This window comes from Xenopus laevis, chromosome 1L, assembly GCF_017654675.1.
Source record: "Xenopus laevis strain J_2021 chromosome 1L, Xenopus_laevis_v10.1, whole genome shotgun sequence".
In the NCBI taxonomy this organism is placed as follows: Eukaryota; Metazoa; Chordata; class Amphibia; order Anura; family Pipidae; genus Xenopus; species Xenopus laevis.
The window spans coordinates 86,207,489-86,222,897 of NC_054371.1; positions in this window are offsets into that span (position 1 = coordinate 86,207,489).

Here is a 15,409-nt window from a genome sequence, read left to right on the forward strand (position 1 = left end):
GAGACAGCCCTGTATCAAAAGGCGACAGACCGAAATAGCCTTCTTCATGCCTCTAGTTATCATAACCCTCGCTGTATTTCAGCAATCCCAAAAAGCCAATTTTTACGAGCAAGACGGATTGCCTCAGACGATACTAAATACTGGAAGGCTGCAGATACACTTATTAATCGATTTAAAGCTAAAGGGTACAATACACAACATTTATACAAAACAGCAAATGAAGTTGGGGCGTTACCTAGAAGCGAACTATTAACGCATAAACCTATGTCAAACAAAACAAATAATAAGCGAATGACATTTGTTAGCAAATTCTCACGGGCAAGCACTCAGATTGAAAAGGTAATTAAAAAATTTTGGCCCATCTTACAACAGGACAAATCACTAAAACGTCACTGTAGTGAAACCCCTTTGTTTTGTTATACAAGAGGGCAGACACTACGTGACAAACTGTGTCCAGCAGAACCCCGTAAGTCCAACAAGTCACAGTCTCTTTTCCAAGGACCCCCAAAAAAGGGAACTTTTCCTTGTCTCAATTGCATATGCTGCTCATCTATTATTAAAGGGGAAGTTGTACATCATCCCATTAGCGGCAAGGGATTGAAACTCCACACCTATGCCACTTGTGAAAGTGTAAATGTAGTATATCTATTGAAATGCCCGTGTGGACTTGTATACATAGGACAGACATCCCGCCCAGTTAAAGAGAGGATCAAAGAACATAGATCCAATATACGGAATTTTAAAGCAGGGACCCAAACAGATACCTCCGTCTCAAGACATTTCTCTATTTCTAAACACAACCTTTCACAGCTTAAATGGCAGGTATTGGAGGTGATCTGCAAACCACAGAGAGGGGGCAATGTACTCAAACTATTACTTCAAGAAGAAGCAAAGTGGATTAAAAGGTTAAATAGTTTACATCCAGACGGTTTAAATGAATACTGGAGTATTAGCAGTTTTCTTTGAAATGATAATATACATTGGTGTTTTATAAACAATAACCTTTATTTGATACATTTGTTGACCTTCTCCTTTCCAGATAAACTGGATACTGTTTGACTAATAATAAGAATGTGAAATTTTCTACTTAAGGGTAAGAAAGATTCTATTTATCTATGGATAGTGAGATATCGTTTGATGTCCTATGAATAAATTTAGCTGGCTCATGGTAGGCTCCATAGGAGCAGTACCTGGAAATTGATTTTAAACTTTTGTAACAAAAAAATTTTTAAAATGTCATTTTTACAGATTCATGCTCACATCATGGATTTGGGATTGCACAGCTAATCGTCGTGTTGTCACTAACATGAATACTGTCTACACGCTATGGGACTTTTTGTATATTCATAAAAATCTTTTACTATTTCTGTTTTGGAAAGTGCCCAGGTTGAATAATTATCTCACAGCAATAACCTGCATTTGATTACCACTAATATAGGGTGGGGTTTAAACTATTTAAGATTGTATTGGGTTTCTTTTGTATTACACTTGACAAAGAGCACAGCTCGAAACATGTTGTGTTAAAATAAAAAACACAGTTTTTGCAGCAACCCACTGCGTCCGACTGAATTCATCACTCCTTTTCCTACAAGTTATTGTCTTCATTGGACGGAAGCACAGTGAATGATCAGTCTAAATTGAATCCGATCGATTTGCCTTGAGTTAAATATATCTGTAGTCTTGATATGAAGTGCCCTCATAAAATTACAAACTTAATACTAGGGACATTTTATTGTTAAGCTTTTTTGGTTTGACTGCTAGTGGAAGCAGCTCTGGGTATGTGAAAAACATTGCAGCCTTATTGATGTTTAATAGATATTGGGAAATGCACAGCAATATGTACAGTAATAAAATTTGCATAAGATGAAGAAAATATGCTCAACGGAAAACCCTTTTTTGCTATGTTAACTAATTCTCATTTATACACTAAGGTTTTTTTTAGTACTGTAACAGTTCTGCAAAGTTGAAAATACATTTCTGGTAGAAAATTTTAAAATGGCACATTTTTTATTTGGGTCAATGTTCAGTATGTGTAATAAAAACATATTAATGGAAGGTTGTAAAAAAATATTCTGAAGAAGGTCTTTAAAATATGTACAACTAAAATTTAAGCAATATTATGTTATTAAATTTGAAATTTCTTTCTTTATTTTTTCAATAATATTTAACATGTTTATGGTTTTTAGACCATAAACCATGTGCTTATTCTGACTTCGTCACAAGCGCAATCATAAACTGATTCCCTCTGAAATGGTTTTGCCTTATTTTTTATTGTTTATCTTTGTGATGTAGCGTTCTCTTGTGTGACCATCATCCATTGTAACTTTCTAGGGCTTATCTAAAATCTCAATAGGATCTACTAGGATTATGTACATTTTTTGGTTCCTCTGATCTACACCATACCAAAATGTAATTGTGAACTATCACTTAAAACAGTTACTCCCAACTGTGGGTTTTGCCCCATAAGGTGATCAGCATCTTGGTTACGTAGGCCTAACCATTTAGGGATTGATTTAGATAGAATGCCAATTTATTCTCTTATATACTCTTGTAAACTAAGTTTTGAGGTCAGTTAGACCAACATCTGAGGTGAATACTGTTGTCCTTGATATTCTTGGCACTTTGGATAATAGTGTTCTGTTATGTTTGAAACATTGTTTTGATCTAAGGGGGTCCCTTGCCAAATGCTGGACTGCAAAGGGAGGATTACATTGAATAAGTCTAACAATCACTGCCTTAAACCACAAAAAAGATTACTTAAAGGATAAAGTCAACCTAATTTGGTCAAGTGAACCTTTCTGTTATCTGTTAAAAATATCATTAGTCTCCTTACAGATTCAACCAGTCTTAATCAAACAATAGCCATATTGCAAATTGGCATTGAAAGACTGGCATGACATGTATCCATCAAGTTCAACTTTTACAGATATATAAATTAATAAATCCGTTTTCTCATCATTACAGTTTCAGTACATACATATTAATTTTTATTCTTGCAAACACACATCAAAAGATCAACAGTCTGCAGCTTTGTAAGAATGCAATTTAGAGTGTGATTTAAAATGTGTTAACCAAATAACACTCAGCAGGAAAGTGAGAGAATCGGTACATAAAGAAGCATGCAACTTAAAAGAGGTTGGAACTCTGCCAGGGACGTTTCAGAGCTGATATGTTATAAGGTACTAAAGTTTTCAGAATAAAAGAATGAACACGGGAGTTCATTCCTGCTCATTCCTGTTCAACTCCACAGTATACTGTGGGGTTGAGGACTATTATATTTTAAGAAGGCTTTTGCCAGGATTCAGAAAAACAGTATAGGTGGGGGTAAAGGGCAGACTGAGCGCAGAGGGAATGTTTATTGAATAAAAAGTCGACAGTGCTTTTCATCATCTGGAAAACCAGAAATGTTCATACAGTGCAGCAGTTTGCAGTAAGCTCTGTGAACTCAGGCATGGTCATGGCAAATACCAGTCCAACACTTGTAGAGTCAGTTTTCCCGGGAATACAGAAAAACAGGAGATGTCTCTTGTGGCCAGAATATATCTGCTGACTCCAGCTAGGGAACGGAAGGGGACGAATCAGGAAACTCCATATGTTGACAAGAAGATAAACTTTTGGGTGGTTGATCACTCTTTTTTTATTGGAATGATAAGCACAATTGGGCTGACAATGGAGCAGGTATGGCAATGGTTTAGTTTCTCTAGAATGGTCTAGCAGTGGTACCTCTAGAGGTGGATTGGGCAAGAGTAACATGACCTGTTCATGGCTTATGTAGGAGAAGTGCTCTGGGGAGTCTTTTCCAGTGGTAATCAATGAGGATAATAGGGTGCGATCCATTGATGCAGCTCTTTATTCATATGAAGTTGTTTTTTTTTAATTGTGGATAGGTAGGCCTGTGGAGCTGAATGGAGGGACACATTGTGTGGTGGTGAGTCTGGAGCGGTCATATTCTTTTTTTTTTTATAATTCTGTATTTATTAATTTTCAACTTAGGAAGAACAGGAATACATCAGCACATTCCATACAGGTTTAGCGTATCGGAAACAATAGCATATCATACACATAGGATAGCATCTACTATTCATATAAGTGCACCGTTAAATTGCCACTATAGTGATTATCTGAGGAGACTATTCCAAGGTGAGCATATATTACAAGTCTTTGAGTCTTGCTCGTCTTATTTCTGTGGCTTCTTGTCGTGGCATTTCGCCTGGGGTGCAATAAAATTCAACATAGAGTGCTGATGTATCTGATTTTAAAGTCAGTAGAGGGTACAGCGAGGAAAAGGAAAGAAAAGAGTAGGTGGGGTGAGTCAAGGTGGGGGAGAGAGGGCTAGAGGTGGGGGGGTAAACAAGGGTGGGAAAAGAATGAGGTGGCAGAGATGGCATGCCGGCCTGGGGGGCTCTGAGTCATAAGAAATGTGGTTGAACTCATATCAACACTATGCCATTTTGAACCTGCAAGGAGTACGAGAAAATCTTGTTATAGTCACTATAGCAATGCTATAGGTACCGCTGGATCCCATCTCCTCCCCGGCGAACACAGGAAAGAAAAATTATGGGATTATAAAAAGATTGTCAGGGTGAATCTCCCACGGAACACAACTGGACATATGAATCTGAGTTAGTAAAATGAATCCAGTGATACCATTTAGTTATGAAATTCTGGGAATCATTCACAGATTCGTTCTTCAGCTCCTCAAATTTATGTATCTCTTTAATCCTAAGCAACCAATCCTTTACGGATGAGCTTTCTGTTTGTCTCTAGTGATGGGTGAATTTGCGCCGTTTTGCTTCGCCGAAAAATTTGCGAATTTCGCGTTTTTGATGCCGGCGCCCGTTTTTTCGAAAAAAAAAATTTTGACGCCAGCAAATTTTTCCCCGAATTTTCACGGGTGTTTCGCGAATTTATTCGCTGGCGGCGAATCACGCAAATTCGCTGCGAATTCGTGCCTGGCGAATAAATTCGCCCATCACTATTTGTCTCCATTCAAGGGGGATTAGCGCTTTGGCGGAGTCAAGCATTATGGGAGCAAGAGATTTCTTGTATGCCTTTATCGGTAGTGGGGTGTCATGTAGAAGAACAGCTAGAGGATTGTCTGTGTCTGTGACAGTTTTGATAGTGTTGCGAATTGGGGTCCAGATATAATTAAGTATGGGGCAATACCAGAATATGTGTGTTAAGGTGCCCGGATGTTCCTTACATCTCCAACAAATGGGTGACACTGCCTTATAGATCTTGCTCTATTTAGTTGGGTATCTAAACCATTTTGTGAGTAATTTATAATTAAGTTCTTGAAGTTTGGCGCATATAGAGAATTGGTGCACTAATTGAGTGATTTTGGCCCATTGTTTTTCAGTTATAGTTGTTTACGTTTTTTGCCATTTGTCTTTAAGAATAGAAAGCAGACCTGGTTTAAGATCTGTAATGTGTTTGTATATCTGTGAGATTGTACGTTTTGGGGGGTCTTTCTGGGACCAAATATGTTCCATGTTCGAGAGAGTAGGCCTGTCTTTATGGGGTGGAAATGTCTCCTGCAAGAAGTGCCGGATTTGCCGGTATTTAAATCTATCCAAGTCGGACGGAGTGTTGTTGGCTAGTAGCTCTTCTATGTCTTTCAATTTGCCTCGATTGTAAAAATGATCGGCACCAGCATGCAGGAGAATGTCCCAGCCCTTGTAATTATCTAGGTCCAGGCCTGGTGCGAGTTTGGGATTGCCTATTACTGGAAATAAAGGGGAAGGGGAGTTGATCCATTTGCTTGATTTGGCTAGAGTGTCCCATATATTTAATGTGTATTTTAGTTTGGCGTCTGTTCTGTCTCTGTGTGTTCTGTCCGCTGGGGGTAACCACAGGCCGCCCATAAAGGGGTTACTAAGGATTCCTGTTCTATCCTCATCCACAACTTGGTTTTCCTGAAAAAGGCCCAGTTTAGGCATCTGTTTATAATCGTGGCTTGATGGTATTTCTGCCAATCTGGGAGACTTAGGTCGCCTTGTGTTTAAGGTCGATCTGGCCAGTCTTGGGTTTTTATCCGCCCAAATAAACTTTTTTGTAAGTGTATGCATTGTTTGCAAGGTACCTGGAGCGGTCATATTCTATCGACTCTTGTATGTGTTGACAAACATTTCCAGTAGGGTATTTGCAGTATTTAAGTATTTAAAAAAAAAAAACCCTAAAACAAATGGAGGCTCTAAAATGAAATTTCCTTGCACTCCCTCTATTGGTGGTATTGTGTGGTATTGTGTGATTATTACTGAGCAACCCAGTTCAAAGTCACTGAAGGCATTAATAAATCAGCACTAAATATCTTAATTAGCAAATAGGTGATGTTTATGCCTAACCTACATATTATATTTTTTTACAAAAAATAAAAACGTATAACTTTCCTCTCTCCTTTTATATTACAACTTTGTTATTTATTGCACTCTTTGAGCTTAGAAGTATATGAGTTTTACTAGCACCAGTCAGAAAAAAGTGCATGTCCTTGAAGATTAATGTTGTACACAGCCTAGACAGATCTACCTTCTATTGGCAGTCACTTACGTCTTCTTTGTCAGTTAAGATCTCTCAGATATCTGAGCACTGAAGCAGAATATTTTGCTAGCAGCTTAAAGGGTAGTTGCTGGAAGATTAAAAAATTAAAAACAGAACTATTCCTACATATGAAAATTAAAAATAATCGTAAACATGCTACATCCAATATATGAAAAATACTTTTATTTACATTTGACTATATTGTATACCCCATGTATATGCTCATTCCATAAACAGAATATGTGGCTCTTTTTAAAAAGCTTGAACATATTGGTGTAAATCTATTTGGATGCAAAGGTCAAAATAACTGTGAATATTTACTACAAAGACATACAGTATAGTTATTATTGTAAAAGATGACTCTATAAGGGGTTTCTTACTTCAAAATTTTAGATTTTTATAAAAATATTAAAAAAGTTTTAGTGATCTGGAATAAATATATAAGCGAGACAAAATGTTTAGTAGATTTTGTATTCAGTAAGATCAGATTGGTATGGTTGGGTATTTTTAGCAAGGCACAGTAAGTATGTCTTTACAGTGACGTGTTGAGAGTAAATGTATCTGTACAGTACCTAAAACAAAGCAAGGCAAATAAATACAGCAAGAAGATTTTATATACCAGTCAAAGTTAAGAGTTGTACCATTAAAATGTTAATACATTCACTAGCCTTTTAAAAAAAATCCTTAATATTTGACGGACTTTTTAAGTTTAAAATGTGTGAGAAATAATGTGCCCATTGCCTGTCTGTGACCTGCTTGTGGTAGCCATTGGTTGGCCCAAACCACCCTGACTTGTGGTTCCTGAAGGTTTCTGCTGACCTGCGCAACTCTATGCTACATAATTGTTTACAGCTGACCTGTTAGTTTTGTACCTACTAGGTGCATGGAGCATGGTCCTCACATCATGCGGGATAAATCTAAATACTGTATGTTCAATGTGTTCTACAGACACTGGGTATACAGTATAGTACAGAAAGCTGTGCTTCCAATGGATCTCAACCTCTGTAGATGGTAAAGATAACAACTCTGCGCCAGGTGAGCTCATGGTCTGTCTAACTCTTCCCTTCTGTTTGTCTCATATAGAACTGTCCTTAAGTTTCCAGAGTTTCCTGTTCTTGTGTCATTTGTGCATTGGTTATTTGCCAAACAACTTGTGAAAATAGCAAGAAGTCAAAAAAGTAGCTATTGGCACGAGCAATAGGCTACATGCCTGTAAGACTTTAATAGGAGCCATCAGACTGGTAGGAGGTGATGTGTATGTGACTTTCATGGCACTAGAAAGTAGAGCAAAACACGGGTTCATAAAAGGCATAGCATAGAAGTGCAGATGTACAGATATTCAGGGTGGAATTTTTTTTAAAGTTTTTTCCAATCCGATTAACTCAAGTTAATTTATTAATCAATAAGGCAAAATCTAGCATGTGAGTTTGGTCGAGGTTTTTTTTATTGGGACAATGAGATAAATTCGGATTTTAGTAAATAACCCCCTAAGTGCAAAAAGCATTTTATGCATGAAGCTAATAAAAAAATGCCCGCCCCTTTAAACAAAACAGCAATTGTTTTCCATATATTGCAGTACTGAATCTGGCCAACTATGATAAGGTCATCTCTGGCCCTAAACTCATTTTCTTCTGCTGTTTCATTAAATATTTTCTTTCCAAGGTACAAAAACTTCCAAATGGTTACTCTTTTAATGACCACCACTGGGATTACCTAACTTTAGTTGGTGACGATGGGAGGTACAACATGTAGCTATAGTGTATAGTGATGAGAGAATTTGGGCCGTTTTGCTTCGCCTGCCGAATAAATTCGCCCATCACTAATAGTGTATACATAGGCAGATTTATTAAGGTTCGAACTGAAAATTTGAATTCGAATTTTCAAATTTTTTTATGGACAAAACTCTCAAATTCGAATTGCAAATTATCCAAACTCGACTCGAATTTTAATGCTAATTCTAATTTCGAGATTTATCAAACTCATATAAGTCAATTGGAGAGGTCTAGGGACCAATTTGGACATGCTACTAGTCTTCCTGACATTCAAATTTTTTTCAGAGAAAAAGCCTGAATGGAGTTTAGTTGAATTTGATTCAAATTTAATTCGAGTTTTCGAGTTGGTAAAATTCATTGTGAGTTTTAGATATTCATTTTTTTTAAATAACCTCCCAATCGAATTTCAAGTATATTCAAATTTATTGGAGTTAAAAAAACTCACATGAATTCAAAATTCAACCTTTGATAAATGTGCCTCATAGTGTATACATATATATATAGTTGTCTAATTCTGGGCAGTGTCATTCTGTGGCCACTAAAGAAAATAAAGTATGCAGTGAAAAATCATGTAAACATTAAAAACCCAGTAGGCTGGTTTACTTACAATAAGGAATAAATATATTAGCGCTGTGAAATATGTTGGAGCTATATAAATACATGTTAATAATAATAATAATAATAATAATATCTTCGTTTGGCTCATGTACAAGGTACTGTTTTATTACAGAGAAAAGAGAAATCATTGTTAAAAATCAAGTTTATTTGATAGAAGTGGAGTCTATGGGAGATGGCCTTTCCATAATTAGGTACTTTCTGGATAATGGGTTTCTGGAAAATGGATCCCATACCTGTAGTAAGAACATAAAGGTGAAATTATTTTTAAATCAAAGTTACAGCAAAGCTGTCTCTTCCCCTACTTGTAACAGTCAGTGCCATATTTACATTTTATTGAATTATTTGTTTGAATTGGACACTACAGAATATGGCAATGCTGTATTTCAGATATATCAGCCACAAACTGAAAAATAACATTAGCAAATCAAGTCTTTCGACCTTTAAACATTGCAATGCCTTGTTAACATTTTGACTTTGTCTTCTCAGATATATGATTGGCACCCATCTGGAAGGAGTCAGACCCCTTCATTGAATCAAATCTGCCATCTAAAAACCATCTGTGAAAGAATGTTCTTTTTTTACCTTGGTAAAGTGAGTAAAAGATCATCAATTTTTATGAAAATAATTACAAAAATAACAAGTTTTTTTTGTTTTAAATATTGCAGTTAACAGCAAGAGAATATTTAAATATAAGGACTCTTATACCATGGGAGGGGAGTAAGGGCCCAAAAACAAGTGAACAGTGCCATGTTTTATGCACTTAACACTTTTCTCCAACCCTCAAACTTAGTGTATTTAATTTACAGAACCTGCCAGCTCTGCATCCTTGCTAATTAGTACCAAGGGTGATTGTGCCCCACCTGCCAGGCAATCTTTCTAATGCAACCTAGTGTTATCACATTTTTTCGTTGAAACTTACTGGCCAATGTTGGAGGGAGCCCTTATTCTGCCTGGTAAGGAGTAGAAACAGTAGGCACCAGGCACAAAGGGTGTACATAATTAGGGGAAGTTAGTCCAGAAGCTGAGGCTCCAGTGTTGGTGATGGTGCATACAATTCAGCTAATTATTCCAAGAAGTTACTGAGCACCACATAGCAGGAATAGCCATGAGCAGCTCATGGGCACGACTTGTCACTTCCTGTATTCATGACAAGCAAGAAGAAGCCAGGGGGTACACAAGAGTAAATTATTAAATAAGCACCATAATGACATCTGTTAACAGTAGGCAAATGTTATCATATCTGCCCTACACTAAAGGAAGGCATCAAGTGAAACCATGCTACAGCAGAGACTGCAACTGGGGGGTCAGTTGCATCCTTCTGGTGTACCAGTTTTCGTCTCTGTGTGTTGCTTGGTTTGAAAAACATAGGGATGTGATGTATGTTGAAAATCCTTCTGAGTTTCTCTGACACTGCAGCTACATATGGAATGACTATGATTTGCCTACTATGTGTCTCAGGGCCTTCAACACCACCTGTCTGCTACATACAATGCTGTTCTAACATCTTTACCTCGGTGGTTTTAGAAAACTTCCCAGCTCCATTCATAAACTCTCACAAGTAACACCTGTCTCTTTGAGTTGCATGACACATTGGTAATTCTATCACAGTAACTACACAACCTATGCGAGTTTCACTTGTCACCTCTCTGGATACAGTGTGTAGTTCCCCTGCACCATTGTGATTGGATTACTGTAAGAGTTTATATGCAGAGAATTTCCTGTACCATTCAGGTGACTCAAGAAGCTGCTTGGATCAATAGTGAAATGCCTTCAATGATTAATCAGCAAGTCCATTTGCTCTAGATTTACTTCAACTAGATATACAGATGAAGCCACTTGGATTTGTGAGTTAAATGCGTCATGACTCAGAGTTAATTGAAGAAACTGTGTTATCTAAAGTTATCTTAACTCATTTAATGCATTTAACCTTTTCATTAGCATACCAAAGCACCATTGTTCACAATGGTGAATGCTTTAATTAGATGGGATGTTGTGTCACAGTTTTCTGTGTTAAATGAGATAAATGGGATATCTGTGTTTAGTTATTCTGTGTCAAACAGACAAACCAAAGTGGCTGCATCTGTATCATGACCTGGATGAATGGAAACCTTCATAGGTAATCATGTGTTGTCCATGATTCTTACCATCATTCAACATTATTTTGGGGATCTGTATAAAAGATCTTTAGGTCAAATGTAATAAAAGGAGAAAAGTTTGCAACCAGTCTAATCACCTATAGTAACCAATTTACTGGTCACCTGTTTAAAAGGAAACATTTTATTGGCTGCTACGGGTTACTGCTCCTGGGAAAACTTAGGGCCTTTTGTTAAGTACAGTATGGGGTTGACTTTCTTCTACAAGTACTTAACTTTTATTATTTTAGTGTGCAGTGCTTTTACTATTTTTATCTTTGTTATATGACATTGTTATTTAGATATCTGGCAGTCCACTTGGATTTCTTCTCAGTCAAATGCTTGTAGCCCAGGATAAGGGCTGTAACTGTAATACTTTTATTTTGCCATATTCCCAGTGAAGAACTACTACTCTCTTAAATATTTTTATGTGTTTGTCTCTCTTTTTTATGATATAGGCTAAGCCAGAGCATAGGAGCATTATAAGGATATAACTTCATTTTCTATTTTTATAGTGTTTTAAACGTTACATAAAACCTAGGCTGCTTCTATAACATTAGTTACAGTATAGTACTGTCAGAATACACAAAAAGTGTTTGCTTTAAATGGGACGGAAACCTTGCATTACAATATTAATATGATATTTGTACAGTTAATAGAGCAGCAGTTTCAGTTTGTATGAACATTTATTTTTATATTTAAAAAATGTAATACATACAAGTATGTATACGTACAGTACAAGTAAAGTCAGACAAGGTCTAAATATACAGCGAAACATGCAAAGTGCACTTTATCTCATTTGGCACATGGTTCCCTACATTGTAAACAAGCCCTTGTTCCTTTTTTACAGATAGCATGTATTATGCTTATGAATGAAACATGAATCAGCTTTACACATTTTTTAAAGACCTACGTTTCTAGTTTTGCTGAGAATGGAGCTCCAACTGCAGTGGAATGTAGCAGAAGGACTGCCTTTTTCTCTGCTTCGTGGTAAAAGGGGTTGTTTTGGTATAGTATTTAAAGAATTATTCAAATAATTAGAATATGGCTTGGGCAGAGTCACATGACATCCCTTCATCTACACCCTAACTGCCCACTAACTTGCACATCATTCAGGCCCACAAGTCAGAGAGTGCATATCTATGACGAACATCAAAAAAAATGTTGTGTGTCAAAATTTTATTTTTTTCAAATTCGATTCGAGTTTTTGGGTCAGGACAATATGATCGAATTTTAGATGTTCAAATGTTTTCATAAATAACATACCATTCGAATTGTAAATAAAATCAAATTTATTAGAGTTTTAAAAAATTCACATTACTCTAAAATTCAATAAATCCCTTAATAAATGATCCCATCTTTCTTTTCTTTTTCTCCATTCACCTTATAAAGTGTTACAGTCGCTAAATGCAAAACATTATTTGTGTGTATGTATTTATTCAGTTAATTGAATGCGTACAGAGAAACCCCCACCTGAACAGGCTAATTACCCATTAACTGAAATAAACACAACCACTATAAATGGAAAACAATATTCATCTCTGGCTCCTATACATACTCACAGTAGTCGGCTATGTTAATATATGTTGAATTCCTAATTAAATGGTCCATATAATCAGGGCTATATATATATATATATATATATATATATATATATATATACATACATACATACATATATATATATATATATATATATATATATATATAATCGTACTGTGGAATGAATCATCCTGGGCCAGCACTTCCCTTCGTGAAATCAGTGTCTTTTATTTAAATACACATTTTACAGTGCGCCAACGTTTTGGTCCTTGCTGGGACCTTTTTCGGCAGGTAGCATTTTCTGTTCACCTGTTTGAAAGCAAACGTCTCATTGGTTTCTGTGGGTTACTGCACCTGGGCAAATTTAGTGACTTTTATTACATATAGGGGGTAAGTGTTTTTAGCTGAGTGGGCTTATCTGGAATGCCTTAATGAGCTGTTTATGCAACAAGAGCCTTGCTCAATTGTGATTGGTTTAATTGATGGGTGTGTTTATTTGTAAATGTATATGTGTATGGAGACATGTGTCCCATTTAGGATTGCCTATGAATAAGTGCTATGTAAGCATGAAACGCGTTAGGCTCCATGCAGGGATATTGTTATTTTAATATGATACAATTAAAAAATATTTTTAGAAGAACATGAATTTAGAGAATTTTTTTTGAGTTTGACTTTATTTATATATCCACACCCTAAGGCCTGTAAATCCAGGATGACCAGTTTAGAGGGGCAGCCCTTGGGTGCCTATTCGATAAGTTAAAATATTTTCAAGAAAAAATAAAATTTACTAGGTACCTGGGCCAGCATTGGTGACTATAACAATATAACGTCATGCACCTCCAGGGGGAAGCAGGCTTAGGTCAGGTGCCTAGGCTGGCTCCGGACAAAAATACATAGCTGAATATATTATTGATCAAGTACGGACGTAATTGTTTTTATAGGAAACCCTTCTTTAAAGGTCCACAAACATATTAACTTCTGTAAAAAGCCAATGATAATCCAGGGAATAGCACACAAACATCCACAAACAAGTTTTATAAGCTTTAATTAAAAAACAATGTTTAATTCATGTTGATAAAAGTTTTGGGCTGCCACTCAGCATCTGCATATAACAAACAAACCTTTCTCTGACAGAGGGTGATCATGGGTAGGGCACACACTGAATAACTACTGTATGAAGAATTTGCTTTAATGGATTCAAATCTATAACCAGTTTAGTTTTGTATTCAGTCCTTCTTCTTCAAAATGTATTATGTTTTGGAAATAATTCACTGCAAACTAATGCAAGATCGCTGACGCAGTCAGTTAAACCAGAAACAAAAGGTAAATGTCATTAAACCTGCCAGAAGCCATTTTACCATGCAGTTTCCAGAGGACATTTATGCATGTGAAACGGACCGTTCCTTTCTGTTGGCTATTCTTTAATAAGGATCGGGCTGTGCTATTTTAAACACAGAAATTCAATACAATTTTTATTCTAATTATTTGAGCTCACATGAATTATAATTGCTGGTGATGGCTGTAAGTCTTTTCTGTGATTTTTGCAGCTTGATGTTAATTTAGTATTGTAATTTAGAGTGTCTTTCACAAGAGACAGAAGAGCAGTTTGCATGTACACACACATAATCTGATTTTGTCTCATTGTTTCAATAAAAAAGCTTCCATCCACGTTTTTTTGCCTCATTTATTATTAAAATAATTCAAAATAAAAACTTCAAAATCAGCCATCTCAGACCTGTCGAGGTCAGGAAAAATTGGGGATGAGAGTTTGGTCGAGCTGTTTTTATTTAAAATGAGATAAAATTGGATTTTAGTAAATAACCCCAATATTTAATAAAGGGTGAAGTGGCCGTCGCCCCATCTGCAGGGACCAGTGGTGGAACTACTGGGTGAGCAGGGGGTGCCAGTGAAATCCGCCGTGTATGGAGGGGGCGGGGCCCGGCTGCGCATCACGCACCAGGGCCCGCCTCCCTCTAGTTACGGCACTGGCAGGGACATCACCAATTTACTAACAGGCGTACAGGACAATTTGGTACCCAAAGCGACTGTCGCTACTGCAGTTTTGTGCCCTATCGCAAGGCAAATTTTCACTCAGGCAAACAATTGTTACTTAGCAAATTCACTAAAGTGCGAATTTTATAGAACGTTACCTCTTTTGCTAGAGTTTTCTTTGCCACCTTAGACCTGGCGAAGTGATAACATGAAGCTACATTCTGCTCAATCTTATGTCAGTGACATCATATCCTGTATGCTCAAAAGTGATAAAAGTTCTAAAAAACATTGGTGTTTTTTCATATTTTAAAGTGGGGTTGCCTTCAAAAGTTTTAACTATTAAAAATTTTTGTGTTCACATTTTTTCCAACCATTTAGGGTGAGCTCGTGTCTCGGGCATTAGAGGATCTCTTTTGTCTTTATTATACTTCCTTGGACATTTCTAATAATAAGTGGCCACTTCAAGCATTTGCCCCAACATCTCTAATAAAGAGGTCTATACGACCTATAAGAGTACGAAGTTTCACTAGGCAGAAATGAACACTAGTGAAAGTTTGCTATGAAATATCTAAGATAAGTTATTCAAAAAAAAACTTGCTGAGTAATTATTGAAGACGTTTCCTTACTCATCCGAGCAGCTTCTTCAGTTCAACTAACTGGTGTGGGAAGTTCTCGGCATATAGACTCTTCCACTAATCCAATCACAATGGCACATTGTAACTCTTCAAAGAGATTACATCTGAAATTTACAGAGGTGTTGATTCTGTGTAGTTACTGTGATCGGATTATCCAATGTGTCATGCAACTCCTAGAAAC